General features: G+C 38.6%; 1 protein-coding gene across 18 annotated transcripts in view; it reads right to left on the bottom strand.

The window, feature by feature from the left end:
• mef2aa (myocyte enhancer factor 2aa) overlaps window positions 1-15,416 on the bottom strand; it is a 141,478-nt gene that overhangs the window by 112,237 nt on the left and 13,825 nt on the right. For 17 of the 18 annotated variants that reach the window (XM_066701961.1, XM_066701964.1, XM_066701967.1 and 14 more), the window contains one exon: window positions 10,955-11,131. The exons of the other annotated variant lie outside the window; for it this stretch is intronic. The gene's annotated coding sequence lies outside the window, so the exon portion shown is untranslated. The remainder of the gene's footprint in view (window positions 1-10,954; window positions 11,132-15,416) is intronic. 18 annotated transcript variants of the gene reach the window in all.

Here is a 15,416-nt window from a genome sequence, read left to right as displayed (position 1 = left end):
ACAGACAATATATAACCCAGTCCTATTTAAAAATTCAACTAAAATGGGAACACTGTTGCCAATAGTGACTTGCCAGACAGATTTCTAAATCTTATACCATCGTCTCAATAACAATTCTAAGCCACCACTTGTGGGGATGATCATATAATGTGTATATTATCAGTTGATAATTCTATATTATTCATAAAGATAACTCACAATTAAGAATCACAATTAAATATAAATATAAAATCAGAGGAAAACAGCTTCTGTTGCAGAAGATGCAATAGGAGGTAAACAGGATGCTTATATGTGTTTTACTTTTTCAGTAAAAACTCAAATGAATAAAAACAATATTGCTTATATATATATATAAATTCAAATTTATACAAATTCTATACATACAGCAATAAAGTCATTTATTTATTATTAATGAATATTGTCAATTTATTTACACACAATTGTGCTTACTGGGGTATGAAGACTACAACCTTAATGGAAAACCATTCATTGAAGAAGATTCTGTTTCAAAAATATTATTCCTAGATTATGATGGGAAAAAAAAAAAAAAAATATATATATATATCTTACAGCCTGATTTAATTGTATAAATATTGTCACTTAAAGCATAAAAATCAGATGAATGTATGAGTTGTTCTGAAACATTGAAGTGTCATTTTATATTAATATTTATTATTAAATGCTTTATTGGTAATTAAAAACTACAGTCTTGAGAAAAGCCTTCATACTGCACATAAAATGTGTGTGAATTCAAACATTAGCAGTATGCTTTGAAAAGATAGGTAGGTGAAAGCCCACACCAGTATTTATGATGGCACTTGGGAGTTTTTGATGTAGTTTAGGTTAAATGACGGGACTGTAGGCATGGAACCAATGTATCATTTATGAAAACACAATAGCTTCTTTATACAAACTATATATATATTATTCAGATCCTAATTAAGTTTTTCATTCTGTTAAGTTGTCGATGGTGTTCAGTTACCTACAATATTTTCCTATAGTATTTCAAATGTTTTGTTTGTTTGTTTGTTTCTTTCTTTCTTTCAAAAGAGTTGCTTAAGATCTCTTACTTTTTTTTAGGGAAATAAGAATTGCCATAGGCTGTGGCAGAACCTCTATACTGTGTGAAACAAGAAAAACAATACAACCTACATTATATACCTTACTATTGGAATGACTCAGGGCTTCACTTGAATAGAAAACAAAATTCTCAAGAAAGATTTTAAAATTTATGAATAAATTAGACAAGGGTGGATCTTCTGCCTTCTGTCTTATGAAACGTAAAATCAATCTATACAAAGAACACAAAGTGCAAACTGTGTGCTCTTTTATCAGCAGAGGACTGAGGGGATGCTGTTAATCAGATGAGTTACATATTGAGCTGTGAAATGAACTGTGTCAAAGCAACACTGTGCAATGATCTCATCCTTTTGGGGTAGGGGACAAGTCACCATAAGAAAGCTATTGAACTTCCTGTGCCACACACACCCCTTTGTGTAAGTATTATGTATTTATTATATGTCACACATTTACAATAAATGCACAGCACATTACTTCTTAAAGCAGAATATTGCTACATTGATAGGAGTGACAACGCCTAGTACACACAAACACACAATGTTCTAAAAAAACAAAAAAAACAATGTGAGGTGTACAAAGCTGACCTTTGCTACCAAAGGAGCAGAACTAGTGAGGGTAAACTGGGCAATTACACTATGTTTCTCTTATACCACAGTTTTATTCAGTACAATGAGATTACATATTTTTTGTGATATTGTTGTCCTTGTAATATGGTGTGTACATACAACATTGCACGTATGGGATTGTTAAACAATGAAGTACCAGTCAATTATTTTCAAGCACAAACACTGCTTGGCTTTGTTACACCATAGTTACCATTCTGCACTAACATACATTGTCCCACAGTACCTATTTAATGGGAACAGCAAAAATAAGGAACTATTATGAATATAACATTATGAATATCCATTAATCAAATCTTGTTTCCGAGTTTCAAGTGGGGATATTTTAAATATAATTCGACTGTAATTCAAAGAAAGGTTGTATTCCCTAATCTAATCCCTAATTTGTACTTGCAAGGCTACATTCTATTCAGTTGCACAACAGTGTGTTGCTTTGGCCTTGTACAAGTCTTAGTAAAAGTCTTTGTCTGCACCTTGTGCAGGCTGGGACTGGAGTCTCTGTTGAAGTTGAGAGTTTACAGAATCTGAGATGAAGCTTGTGATAAGCACAACTCTTCCACAACTCTTTCCCTTATGCCTTAACTAGACAGGCTTCCTGCAACAGGAAATTGTGATTCTTTTAAATTCACAGTAGTTCCTGTTGAAGGGAGAAAAAAAAAAAAAGCTGATGTTTTAAAATACTAAAGTAAGTAATTTTTGAAAAAGTTGGTTGGAATTGTATTATACATGGGCAAATATATGATATTAGAAATAACATTGTACATTTTCTGCATAGCATTCAATCAGCAGATATCTGAAAGCCCTTTTTAAACAGGTGGGCTGTGACTCATTCCCTTTATGCACCACAGTAATTTGCAAGCCAACCTCAGAAGCCACACTTGCACAAAATATGCACATGTGCTCAAGTAATATCTGATGGTTTTTAATTGGCATTGACAATGGTAATTATTCTCAAAAATGTCTCATGTGTTCTCCTTTGGTTGCTGTTGTAATATGATATATCAGTATTTGGTCCGTAAACTCTTAACTGACATAAGAACCATTTTCTTACATACTTAATAGTAAGGGAGATGTTAAGACCTAATATGACAGGAAACATCAAAGACCACTGTTGCTGGGGTTCAAACAGGCCAATTGCAATACTCTAAAAAGTTGTTTTCTTTATTTATACATTGTCTTATGTAGACCACAATAGATGCTGAAATTAATTTTTAAGATCAGGCATCCTCCCAACTTTGAATTTGAGAGCATTGTGATAAAATACCTCAACAAATGTCTGGGATCTGTCGAATGACATGGTTTCTATTGTATTTGTAATGAAGTACTAATTTATTTTATTTTTCTTCAGAACCAGGTCTTGATGAAGAAAGATACAATGATACAATCTATTTGACTCATATGTCAGAGTTAAATTTTACAGGTTCATGCCAAAGCCTATTATTTTTACAATACATTCACACAGTAACTTTTACTTCATTTAACAAGTAGATTACACCACTGTAATAAATACATAAATACATACATACATGAAAATACACATTTGAAAGCAAATGTAAAAATAAAAACAAAAAGATAATTTCACTATGTCCTTAAAAACAACAACTAAACACTTTTAAAGAAAAGACTTGAACGAATAGCCTCTATCCTGATGCAATTAAGCCTTGTCAGACAGGAATTAACAGCTTTTAACCACATGTGAACTTATGGTACCAGCCTGCCCCCCTGTGAGGTGCAGGTGTGGAGACGAGAACTCACATGCTGCCACCCATTAGAGTTTAAAATCTCACTCATTATCATTATTTATACCCATGATCATGCATGTTGACATAAAAAACAGCTATTCCTATTCTGCACAACCCATGTTTGTAAAGTATATTATCTGCAGGTAGCCTATCTGTGTACTAAACCAATCAGACCAGCATTCTGCAACAAAAAAAAGCATTGATCAAGGAAATGAGGTAATGAAGTTATGGTATGCAAAGCAACACTGATGGGACAGAGGTAAAAAACATAATTTGGTTGGTTGGTTGCTATTAGATAGGTCCACACCTGGGAGATTATTTGCACAACCAAATCACTCTAGAAATGTTTCTACCAACAGCGTGACCATTTCAGGCTATGAGCTCCTGTATGACAATACCTTCAGTGGGTTCAGAAACAGACCATTTTATTTATCTATTTACTTAATCCACTTTGACGTCCTCTCCACACAAAACAGCCCAGAAGCTGTAGTGTACCATGGTTGCATTTAGAGCATTAGAGTTCCTCTTTCAGATATTATTTGCCCAGTGTGATTAAGTAAATTCATTTTGAGAATATCTGAATCTATCAGGTATGCATAATCAGAATTTTGCAGTGCACATGGTTAAAGTTAGGATAAGGGTCAGGTCCAGGTTATATTGTTCCAGGCACAACAGACACACAGCACAATTAAGTTGTGCTATCAGGTACTACTTTGCAAACTAATACAGATTGTGAAACTTCAATCACTTGAACAAAATAACTGTTCTTTCTATTCTAATTATTCAAAGGAGACTGCTAGGAGGTTTTGATTCAAGTCTTCAAAGTCCATGACAATATTGACACATCCTAAAGCATGTTTCATGCGTAACCAGAAGCAGAGGAAAGAGTCACTGCTTTACAGTAAGACACTTATTTTGAACAAGCCACCTAGATGTGGGTTAGAAGCTGGTTCCTTCAAGAAACAGCTGGTTTTCAGATTCTGGGATCGATTAGCCACCAGAAACCAGAGATGAGCTGCATGACCTCCCCTCATTTGTAGGCTTTCTAATGTTCTTAAAGGATCAGTACTACTGGAATATGGAAGGCTTAAAGGCCTCCTAACAGCAACTACAAATGATCGGTATTTACTTTCCATTCTTTTTTCCCCACTTACATTGATGCGCTCGTTGTCTCCTGTACATGTTCAGGAGATTGGTTTTAACTGTTTTGAGAATGTCCAGATTAATTTGTCAGGTTTATTTGTGGATGCCCTGTACTGGGAAGCTGGCTCTAAAGGGTCACTTCACTGTCCACTGGAAACACTAAAGCATTTAGAAATATGTGTTCAGAGACTCTGCTACTCAATATGTGCACCTTCAGAGTGATTTACTCACTGGCATATTTACACAGGAATCAAATTGGAGCTATAGAATGTCCAAAAGTGCCCCATTCACACAAGCCATAAAACACACAGGGACCTAGTGTCATGAGAACTCCCGATCAACACCACAGTGAATTGACTGCAGTTCATAAAAGAAATTAGTTTGAAAAAGTGGAAACCATCATTAAAAAGTACATCTACATTCAGATTTCATACTATAATGGAAGATATAACAACATGGTTATAGTAATATGCTATTTCTGAAAGGATCTGTTTATTATCTCTATGGAGGCTAGTTATTTTTATGCCGTTATTGGGACGAGAGACCAATAGAGTTCAAATAAAATAATAGTTTTCTAAAGATAGTAGTGGCTCTGAAATCCAACCAGAGTCGGTGTCAAAACACTGCCATCCCCAGTCAAGAGCCTAACAAACAGTCCAGTCTATAACTTGCGTGGAAAAGCTGAGGCTGGAGATTTATAAGGTAAATTAAAAAAAAAAACTGGCATGTGTCACTTTGGCTTTGAATAAGGGGTTATTTCCATCACAAGCATCCTCAAAAGCTTCAAACCAGTGATCTGATGGAAATGTACTAAATAAAGAAAATGCAGATGCTCGGGTTTCCATCAAAGGAGGGATTACGGTTGTCCTCTTATAACGCACCCAAAAAACTCCTGTCCTCTATCCAATTTTAATGGTTACAGCAATTTAAGTGGCAATTTACAACAGACAGATAGGCAAAAGGGAAGGAAAGAAGGCTTTGATCGCAGCCAAGCGTCAAAAATAACATTAACTGTTCCGAGCAAGCTTATGAAGTACAAGCGGTTTCCCTTATTGAATGGAATTGAATCCAGTACCGCATGGCACTACGAATGTGCAGATACCTATAAATATTCACTGCGACGCACAAATCCAAATAACAAAAGTTGCAGGAAAAGCAGAAGCTTATAGAAAACTTTCTAATGTTTTATGTTTGCTAGTGCTCCTTTGAAATTGGCAGGTGACCTACATGGGTCACAACTAGAGACTGAAGGCCCCAGCTCTACCTTTTCAGGGAGAGGTCAATTAAATAGGATTAAGGGAAGATTTAGGATCTTAGTGATGATTCTCAGGGCAGAAGGGCAAGAGGAATCTGCAGCCCATACAGAGACTCCAGGCTATCACGAGAGGGTCAAAAAGAGAGAGAGAAAGACAAGGCAAAGAGAAAGGCGATAGAGAAGAGACCAAGTTGCACCTGGTGCTTCTAAGTTGATCTGGGAGACAGCACATGTGCTAAAAGGTACAACCAGTTCACCGGCAAGGCCAGGGTATGAAGTGGAGCTTACTGCAAGGGGTCAAAATCAAGGGCAGCTTGGCTGAGAGAATGACCAGTGGAGCAAACTGAAAGGGCAGTGCAGCATTCCACTCCTCACATGAGAAGAGAGGTCTATAAGGGAGATAGTACCCCACCCCCCAACCAGTCATTAAAACCCAAGCGCAGCTCAGCCAGACTTTCTATTAGTGGGGCAGAGCCACGCCTTGTGATATGAGATTCGGCAGACTGCCCAGGATCGACAGGAACAACTTCTCTATCTGGTGTGGAACTGCCACAAAAAGTGTAATTCCACCTATGTATGGTTAACCCATCTTAGACACACAACGTGTTTTCAGTCCAAGGGAAAAGAGCCACTCAATAAAATGGTAATCATATTTTGTAGTACACTTTCTCAATGTGTCATTATTTTCACATTAACCCTATCACCACTGCACCAGCCCAATCCTCTTAATGCATACTGTAGCTAGAAATGGAGGTGATTTTAAAATGGATTTTCATTGTTATTTACTTGTTTTGTTCTGGAGTTCCCACTTTGTCCATGTAAGTGCTGGGGAACAATAAGTTTCACATTTTCAACACAGCTTTCAAGAGGGGCCAGCCTAGACCAAGTTGTGATCTCTGTCCACATTGCAAAATGTAGATAAATATGGATGAGCAAGACAGATGGTCATCAGTGACTGGTCAGCAACCAGGAAAAGATTTTCCTAGTAATGAGAAAGGATCGTGAAAATAAATTCAGCTGGCATGTGTCTAGCCAGATAATGCCTTGTTCTAATACGCCCTTAGACATTCAGGTTTAATTATAACTGCACCTTTTTTTTCTTATATATATACACACACACAGACTGGGAATATAAGTATTCAAATATGGCTTAATAAATATTCACTTTGTAACCTTATCCTAATGTTAGAAAGTAGCCGCTGCAGCTCTGTATTTTTAAAATGCATGTGGTGTACAGTGCTCTGCCAGGGCCGGTTTCAAATCCCCTGCGCTCTGGTTTGGAAGTCAGCACTGCATATTAACGGGGAGTTTAATAAAGTTAAACTGTGCAGCTTAAAACCTAATGGATGGTTTTATTTGGCAGGCCTGGGAGAAATCTGTTTACAGTTGACATAGAAGGTTGTGTGTGATTACAGGGGAAGAGAATGACAAGCTAATATTTTGAAACAGATTTTTATTTGATTTTGTTATTTATTTTATATATTTATTGAATCCCGGGGAATCTATTTAGCATCTGAAGTGAGGCAATGTGGCATGGTGGTTAGACAGGAGGCAGCCAGAGGTTTCTGGTTTTGAACTCCATCTTGGAACTGATTACTGGGTGACCCCCATGGGGCACTGCACATTCCTCTGGAACTCAGAGCTACTCCTGAAGCCGCAGATAGTGGAGCAGAGCTGCGACATGACTAATGCTGTAAAATACACAGTATATGGAGTGGGTCAGTTTCTTCGGTTTCACATTCTGTAAGTGTCACAGCAATAAGCAATTACATTTACCCCTATCGTAATCTCTGGGCTTAGCACAGAGTCTGGCGGTACACAACCAAACCGTTAAACACCAAATGCCAGGTCAGGGACACCACTCAATTCGTCAGGCTCAGCAAAGCCTTTCTTATACACTAAACTCTGAGTTCTGTGTAGGAAAGTAAAGTGAAATCATGGTATAACATGGAGAGGAATTAGACACCATGATAAAAACCAAGGAAGACCTTGGCCAAGCAGAGTATATGCATGAGAAAACTATGAGAAAACCAGAGGAAAACTACCAAATTACCAGGCAAGACATGTTTTTAGAAGGTCGCCCCAGAGATCAAGAGGAGAGGAAAGAAGCCTTGATTAGATATAGTTACCTTTAGTGGTTAAATGACTAATTAAAGGGGCAGTCACTCTCTGTCAACTCAACCTGAGGAGCTAAGAAAATGCGTATCTAGGTGTTATCTATGGACGACCATCTACTGAAGCATCTGCAGAGCTCAAGATTCTGCACAGTGCCTCCAGGTCTCACGTAGGGCTGCTGGAATCCCCAGCCTGATGATGGAGCTGCCGGGAGCAATGAATCATGTCACTGGGAGCGTGTGTGGAGAGGGCAGGGGAGTCGGCGAGTGAAGTTTGCTTTATTAAGTGTTGTGCGGGAGCAGGGCATGGTTGTTAGGGCAGACACAGGAGATATTTGGAACATAACTGTGACAGTGCCCTCACACCCCACTCACATAATAGGATGGGCTGACAGACCAGCTACAGTGATTATTTGATCCCCTGCTGATTTTGTACGTTTGCCCACTGACAAAGAAATGATCAGTCTATAATTTTAATGGTAGGTGTATTTTAACAGTGAGAGACAAAATAAGAACAAAAAAATCCAGAAAAACGCATTTCAAAAAAGTTATACATTGATTTGCATGTTAATGAGGGAAATAAGTATTTGATCCCCTATCAATCAGCAAGATTTCTGGCTCCCAGGTGTCTTTTATACAGGAAACGAGCTGAGATTAGGAGCACTCTCTTAAAGGGACTCTCCTAATCTCAGCTCGTTACCTGTATAAAAGACACCTGTCCACAAAAGCAATCAATCAATCAGATTCCAAACTCTCCACCATGGCCAAGACCAAAGAGCTGTCCAAGGATGTCAGGGACAAGATTGTAGACCTACACAAGGCTGGAATGGGCTACAAGACCATCGCCAAGCAGCTTGGTGAGAAGGTGAGAACAGTTGGTGCGATTATTCGCAAATGGAAGAAACACAAAATAACTGTCGATCTCCCTCGGTCTGGGGCTCCATGCAAGATCTCACCTCGTGGAGTTTCAATGATCATGAGAACGGTGAGGAATCAGCCCAGAACTACACGGGAGGATCTTGTTAATGATCTCAAGGCAGCTGGGACCATAGTCACCAAGAAAACAATTGGTAACACACTACACCGTGAAGGACTGAAATCCTGCAGTGCCCGCAAGGTCCCCCTGCTCAAGAAAGCACATGTACAGGCCCGTCTGAAGTTTGCCAATTAACATCTGAATGATTCAGAGGAGAACTGGGTGAAAGTGTTGTGGTCAGATGAGGCGAAAATCGAGCTCTTTGGCATCAACTCAACTCGCCGTGTTTGGAGGAGGAGGAATGACCCCAAGAACACCATCCCCACCGTCAAACATGGAGGTGGAAACATTATGCTTTGGGGGTGTTTTTCTGCTAAGGGGACAGGACAACTGCACCGCATCAAACGGACGATGGACGGGGCCATGTACCTTCAAATCTTGGGTGAGAACCTCCTTCCCAAAGCCAGGGCATTGAAAATGGGTCGTGGATGGGTATTCCAGCATGACAATGACCCAAAACACACAGCCAAGGCAACAAAGGAGTGGCTCAAGAAGAAGCACATTAAGGTCCTGGAGTGGCCTAGCCAGTCTCCAGACCTTAATCCCATAGAAAATCTGTGGAGGGAGCTGAAGGTTCGAGTTGCCAAACGTCAGCCTCGAAACCTTAATGACTTGGAGAGGATCTGCAAAGAGGAGTGGGACAAAATCCCTCCAGAGATGTGTGCAAACCTGGTGGCCAACTACAAGAAACGTCTGACCTCTGTGACCTCTGTGCCAACGAGGGTTTTCCCACCAAGTACTAAGTCGAAGGGGTCATATACTTATTTCCCTCATTAACGTGCAAATCAATTTATAACTTTTTTGAAATGCGTTTTTCTGGATTTTGTTGTTGTTATTCTGTCTCTCACTGTTAAAATACACCTACCATTAAAATTATAGACTGATCATTTCTTTGTCAGTGGGGAAACGTACAAAATCAGCAGGGGATCAAATACTTTTTTCCCTCACTGTACATCCCACAATAAGTGTTAAAAACAAGCAAGTGTACAGAGTGTTACGTGAAGCTGATCAAAGAGAAAATAAGATGGGTTCCAGAAAATATAACAATATACTAAGACGTGCTGCTAGGGCATTTTAGGTGGCATACCTGTACATTCTCTTTCCATTGCTAGCTGCAAACCGTCTTTTTTATAGTAAAACATTGAAGCCTAGTTTTTAAGTCTCCAGCACAGAGGGCTACTATACCCTTTGAAAATTTAAAAAATACTTGCAACATGTTAGGAAGTACATTCATATATAATATATTTAGAGCTCTACTACTTGATTTTTGGCACCATACAAACCGAAACCAATGTCCAATTTCTTACAACTCTTACTGTGACCGCAGTTCTCAGAAAACAAAATGTAACCTCACTAGCAGAATAAATCTTTGTGTTTTAGTTGATACTGTACAACAAAACATGTTTTTGTCAGTGATAATGTGCGGGTTAATATAGAAATGCCTGCAAAAATGCCTGTACTCGCTAGGTGGTAATTGCACAATTGAATTAGTAAAACAACTATCCTTTTCTCTGCAGCAGATGACAAAATTAATCAACAACATTCCTCTCCCAGCAGTTTCACAAACCCCTAAAGCATAACTTCATGACACTTCGCAACATTTACAGCTGTGGCTGAATTGAGAATCACCTTTATTGGAAGAGTAATAAAACTAAGGTCAATACAAATTCTTACACAATTGAGATTGCAATGTGCAGCACAAGAGGAGGAATAATGGGGAATAAAAACATTCCAAAACATCAACGCTTTTTAGGGTCCGTTTCTTTAATTTTTATCGTCACAAACTAACCAACATGCCATGCTCAGTAGCATCAGAATCAATGTGACTCAAGTACAAAGCAAAAAAAAAGTTAACTATCTGCATAGGGAACACGACAAATAGCATACATTTGTGACCCATTTTCTTTTGAAATCCGAAACACATTAACTGCAGCGTTTAATAAAAAGACTGTAGGACTCACCCAGCAAATCAAAACGGTGATCGTCTCTTTGCTGGACCAAGAATATCCAGCGCCTCTCTTTCTCTCTCTCGCTTGCTTGCTCGCTCACTTGCTCTCTCTCTCTCTTGCTCTGCCTTCAGTGATCGCCCTCCTTATGTCCGAGTCCTTGCAGTGCTCCCCTCCTTAGAAAACAAAGTCCTGGGAAAGGCAAAGCAGAGAAGACCCCATTCAATGAGTGCTTCAATAGAATTGCAGCAGCGCCAGTCTTTTCGGTCTTTTCATCCAGTGTTAATTGCCGATCTGACGCTGAGTGCGTGGGTGCACCTTCTTCACATCTCAGAGGGGAAAATTGAAATAAACAGTGTAATATTCCCGGTCTTTGAAACAGTGTGAAATGTTAGCCTGTATTGTGGTGTCATAGTCTCTCCTACTACCTCTGTGGGGACTTGAGAGTTCATCACCTATTCTTGTTCTGCGCAGAGACAAGTAAAGTGATCCAACTGACACACGCTCACTGGGCTCCCCACGCACTGTGCTGCTGATGAACAGGAGCAGCTTTTAAGATCATACTCGTGCTTAACAATACTTGGCTGCTCACACAATGTATTTTGCAGGCAGAGACAAAAAGGCATCCAGAATTTTTTTTGTACAGTATCTTAAATGATGTTCATGTTATTGATTTCCTTTCTTGGTATGAAATGGAAACTTAATTCACTGAGATTTACCATACCAAATGTCTTTCAGGTATTAAACTTTACACTGTAACAAAAGCCATAGAGTCAACAAATTATGAAAGTGGCACAATCAGGATTTCTTTACAAGGGATTTTCAAGTGCATTTAACAGACAGAAGCTCCTGGAATGATAAACAAAGGTGCCTGTGTAACAAAGGGCAATGGAAGGCCATACCAGCCTTGCCTCCCTAACGTGGCCTTGCAGTAGTGGAAGGCACACACATGGTCACTGCACTCTGCCTCCCTGGCAAGTCCTCAGTGAAGGGGCTGCTCTGCCTGAGCCGTTGAGTGCCAGCTTCAATTGTGCATCTGATACAGTGTTAGATAAATCTCACATGATTTATACTGTGCGCAACAGGGCAAATTATTTGTTAAGCCACGCTGCACACTGGTTAATGAAGGTGGATCTGGAGTGCTTTGCTCCGACAGCGTTTCGCAGGCAGTGTCAGCCTGCTGGCCTGTAATGCAATGCAATTGACTAGAAAATGCACTTGGTGGAGACCAGAAATAGACATTCAATAAAAATACGCACAGAGCTGCTTCTATTTCCCTGCCAAGTGCCGCTAAAAAAGACGTCTGTCCCTGAGAACGGATTCTATTTTTATTTACCACTAGGCCAGGAATACTCGAGTCAGGTCGGAAACCAAAGGGGGGAAAAGAAAATAACACCCAGTTGCACACACATCAATCTGCATTTCTCGCCGTCTCCCGTGTCTTCACTTTAATTCCATATCTATATGGGCCCCAGGACAACAACGTGAAATCCTGAGGAAGCAATAAACCTTTCTCCCCTGATATTGGAGTTAACAGTGTCAATAAATCATTTACTGTAGAGATAATACCATTGCCTTTTATCAGAGCTAATACCTGAACAAACATGCAGTCCCCTCTGTCGGCTTCATTGTTTGAAATCAGTCTGCAGCTATTGGAGTATTCCCTACTGTTTGCATTGCTCAGTGTGAAACTGCTCAGATCAGAAACAATGAAAAAATAAAATATCAATATGATTACAAGAAAACTGCTCGATTAAAACAACTAATTACTTGTACTGCTTTCAGGCTTCTGGACTGCTCCCAAGTTTGTAGATCAAGAAAAAGATTGGGAGCAGTATTTTTTGTTATTTTTCATCTGTCCCATTGTTATGTAGTATTTTAATTGTCAGGATACAGTCCTGTTTGGATACGTACATCAGGGAGATTTTCCTTCTCTTTAAAATATGAATCCTCCACTGGAAACGAAGGGAGTCAGTTTGGATTTGAACAAAAAACACTTACAGTTTGACTAAACCTCTGGAGGTTACATTTCCTCTACTATGCATATCTGACTGTCCATTTGATCATTTGAACACACACAAAATTAAAAACAATAATTCTACAGACACACACACACACACACGTTTTATATATATATATATATAACATTAACCCACACTAAAAATATATAAATATTACTTTGTTGCTGTGGGTTTCTGAGGCAGCAGGTGTTTGAATTTGATTAAATCTTCATCAATTAAACTGAGTAACATAAAGAGCAGAGCGGAGGAGCAGAGTATTCACCAGAGTAATGGAAGTCTAATGTCCAATGCTCTGACTAATCTGGCACCGAGTGCTGGGAGAGTACGGCAGCCAAACTAATTGCACAATTGGCACGTTTCATCTGCTTTATATAATAATAAATCCCAATCAACTCTGGAAGAATTAATTACAACCTGAAGCAGAGGGGGGGAACACACGATATGTTCCGCCCAGATGTACTGGCAATGGATCAAGCCGGCAGTGTTGTAAAACGGTTCTCCTGCACAGTGTCAACTATGGGGGGTCCCAAGGAAGTATGTCACTCTACTAACACCTTCTGCACACTGTCCTAAAAACCCAAGTCAATTTTTTGGGGGGTTTTAAACCACTATCAGTAACGCAATCTCTGCAACGACAAAAAAAAATTAAACAAATTAACCACAAAATTCAACCCTGTATAATAAACCTTACAACTGAGTATCACCTTCAACCAGTTCCCAAAGGTGAGGTCTGACTGGCACCCACATCAAGTCAACTGGCTCAAGGGCGAGAGGCCAGAATGGAAACCAATACTGCAAACGTTGGCAGAGGGCAGCCTGAGAACTGGACAGAATATAAATTCTCACCATTTAATTAATCGGTCAAATTTGTAAAGTCCTACAGTTTAGCAAGAGGCAAAGGTAAATAGAATAAGGTTAAAAAATAAATAAAGGTGCATAGTGTGATGAGGTATTTTTTTCAGTGCAGAGACAAAAGAAAAGCCTGCTTGTATGTCAAAAAGATGTAGAGAATATGTTATAAAGTTAAAACTGCTAGACAGATGCGGGCACACAAAGACACATGCCCAAAACAATAAGCCTCTCACCTCCTGAGTGTCAAGACAATGTTAGGTAATACAAAGACATAACAAAAGATGTATAAATAGAGACTTCGATAGTGGTGATTATAGCGTACTTCACTGTGAATAAATGAGTGTGCACAAATATATATATATCTGCAAGTGTTACTGATATTTATCTCAAGTGGGTTGCATTTCTTTTGGTCATGCGTATAGACAATGGCTAATCATTATCTGTTCAAGTATGCTGACCTGCCACCTATATGGTGAGTTAATCAGAAGAAACGGCAAATTGTGAAAAAGTTTCCACCACTGACTTGCTTTAACCACTTTTGTTTTCGTTGTTGTTGTAGGGGAAAGATGTTAATAATATTAAGGCATTTGTATCATCAAAATATACTGAATTGCCTCCTTACTAAAAGCCAATTGCTAGTAAACTCCAGATAACTCCAAAAAAACTTGTTTGGGTATTGACCAAGTGCACCGTTGCTGATTACCGAATATCTGACATTTAACCTAATACATCATCGAGCCTGCAATATAAAAGTACACTTTACTGCTGGCCTTTGTTTTGAGGCTTCACTCCTAATAAATAATAATTATCATCATAAAAACTTTTATGATCTTGGTTTTGTGATTCTTCTGTCATACTTCTTGCAAAACTGGAAATCTCATTGCCACTGCCACCCGCACCCTCCTCCCAACCTGAATAAAACATTATTTTTATATTTTCTGTATATGAATTATGCATCTAAATTGAAGCATCTGTAAAACATATTGAGGAACCTTCTAAAGGCAATCTGGTCTTAAATACTATAGTTCTCCTAACATATAGAAAAAAACACAGAAACAACCACATGCTCTGTTGATGTATATGTTTTTGTAAAGACCAAACCATCTTAATAATATATGGATTTATTTGAAATTGTTTGACGACGCTTAGCTGAGTGTAGACTACAACATTCTAATGAGATCTCTGTGCAGCTAAAGTCATTAAGAAGAAAAAAAAGAAATTACATCATCTTTGCTGTGCGTGAAAAGCTTATAATCCTGAATGCACATGTGGTCTTGATTTTAAAAATGCAGGAAGATTACTACGAATAACAGGTAAAAGCATTCAGAAATTCAAGCATCACTTTCTCCATGACTTGACCTAGTAATTATAAAAATATATATTTATGTACATTATATGTCGGACTTTAAAAAGGGAATAAAAAGAGAGGAATTAATAACAATCTCCTGAAGTTGATATCAAGCTGAACACATGCTCCATTCATTAAGAGAACATGTTGCATACATGTTTTAAGGATAGGATTACAAATCTGGCTTAATTTACTGTTAATGTTACATATCTGAATTGGGCATAAAAATGTTATTTTTTTCTTATCCATTTCTCAG

Source organism: Amia ocellicauda, chromosome 4 (assembly GCF_036373705.1).
Source record: "Amia ocellicauda isolate fAmiCal2 chromosome 4, fAmiCal2.hap1, whole genome shotgun sequence".
NCBI lineage: Eukaryota > Metazoa > Chordata > Actinopteri > Amiiformes > Amiidae > Amia > Amia ocellicauda.
This window is presented reverse-complemented; position numbering and strand designations above follow the sequence as displayed.